The following is a 1,959-nucleotide window of genomic DNA, read 5'->3' on the forward strand; positions in this document are numbered from 1 at the left end:
TTAACCTGGAAGCCCGGGTAATATTTTCTTTCCACAAGTTTCTCTCAAATATAACCCTGGGTCACCAGTGATGTCTTATATTTTTTTACTGAAACATAATCTTAACCTATATATTTTTATTTGTTTGATTGAAGGAAATGATGAATTTTCTCCGTAAGGACAGTCACTTTTTGTTACTTCCGGGGCCTGACTTTTATTTTCATAAGTATATTGGGGAACCTAAAGGGAAATTTAGAAAGTACACATAATAACGGTAGAGCTTGCACTGCTTCGTGGCGCTCGCTATAAATATTGTAGTTTACAACAAATCTGGAATAACAATTTTTATCATACTTTAGTCATATTTCTTCTTGTAAACGTGAATTGTCTGTTACTCAGTCCGAGGCCTAATTGTCATAGCATAAAACATATGAATTTCATGATTTTTGGTAATATGGTGGCAAATTGTGAATTTTTCATGTATTCTGTCTTTCATAGGTTTACGCAATCAAGAATAAATGTCAATTGCCAAGTTTTAGAGGTTAGACTGAAGAACTGTGCCCTGCCATTGCACCACAGCTTTAAGTATTTTGACACTTGATTTGAAATAACCTTCTTGAAAGATTTATGTAAGCATTTTTATTTGTTAGCATATACCACACTATCATATTGTGTAGTTAAAATGCTGATTTTATGCTTTACCAGAAAAAAAAACAAACTGCATTTTAGTTAAAAATATGTTTTTCATTAACTTATTTCCTGAGGCCAATGGCAAGATGTGATAAAAATAAGCAAATTTTGCAGCGTTATATATTGTGGCTATGTTTCTCTAGGAATTACACTATTTTATTAAATTAATGATGAAACAAGGGTGTATTTTGTTCAGCTTTCATTATATATGTAATGAACAGCATTTAATTTATTTTTTTTGCAGTAGGGGAGAAAAACTGTCTTGCATGATGCGCACATTGATTCTGATATGCCCTGGCAAGGATCAAACCAAAGTACGAGAGCTCTGTAACTTCTTATTTGTGTAATAAAATGGATAAACTTAGTGAAAAAACACTTTTACTGTTGGTTCATTCTGATAAGTGGAGGTAAAGACACTGTTTTTTTTCCAGCTGAAAAGATCTTTTGTAACAAACCTCGACAACAAGTATGATATATCCTTTTGTTAGCTAGGAAAATGTAAGGCAAAAATTTAGTTTTAAATGTAATATGTGTACCTTATTTTTTAAGACTGTAATTCTACACCTACATATTTTGCCAACTATACAATTTTGTTGGTGCACATACATGTACATTGTAACATACATGCACATTTTCTTGAAAAAAAGAAACTAATAAAGATAAGAAAAATGGCATTGCTATTAAGGTAAACATTTCATTATTTTTCTGGAAGTACATGTATGTATTACTGCATACATTGTACATATTGGTATCACCTTGTCTGTCTTTCTGTGAGAATATTTTTACTTAAAATTATTCCGCTCCAAGGGGATGGATTTCAAATTTTATATGAGGATTTATAAATGTACATTTAAAATGTAAGTAAGAAGCAAGTTGTTCTCCAATGTCACCTTTCTGTACGAGTTAGGGTATACCTAGCACTACACTGCATTTCATGAAGATATCTAAAATTTACATATGTGCATGGCACGTTTATATGTTAAATGTATTTACAGGCATCAAAGTTGAATTGAATGGATCTGTACTACACATATTAATTCTGAATTAATATTGTACAGATTTAACTTTTACAGATCAACTGATATGAATGTAGCAGAAGGAGAAAGCATTAATCTAGACTGTAACAAAAGAAACCATGGACCTTCCTTTAATGATTGTAACTTGGACAAGAGTATCTAACGGTATACAAGCATCATTGTCGATCAATTCAAGGGGAGGTAATGACATATCACCGAACATTATCACCGATCATATGAACTGGCATGATGATGAAATATATATTTGCAAAGT

General features: G+C 31.6%; 1 long non-coding RNA gene across 1 annotated transcript; it reads left to right on the forward strand.

Moving 5' to 3' along the window:
* The first annotated feature begins 475 nt into the window (after positions 1 to 475).
* Positions 476 to 1,698, forward strand: LOC148607296 (uncharacterized). Its single transcript, XR_015915049.1, has 3 exons — positions 476 to 608; positions 914 to 983; positions 1,665 to 1,698. It is a non-coding gene; the product is annotated as an uncharacterized LOC148607296 (long non-coding RNA).
* Positions 1,699 to 1,959: the final 261 nt, after the last annotated feature.

The sequence above is a fragment of the Perna viridis genome, chromosome 9 (genome assembly GCF_037379345.1).
Source record: "Perna viridis isolate PV_CMFRI_1.1 ecotype Kerala chromosome 9, ASM3737934v1, whole genome shotgun sequence".
Lineage (NCBI taxonomy): Eukaryota > Metazoa > Mollusca > Bivalvia > Mytilida > Mytilidae > Perna > Perna viridis.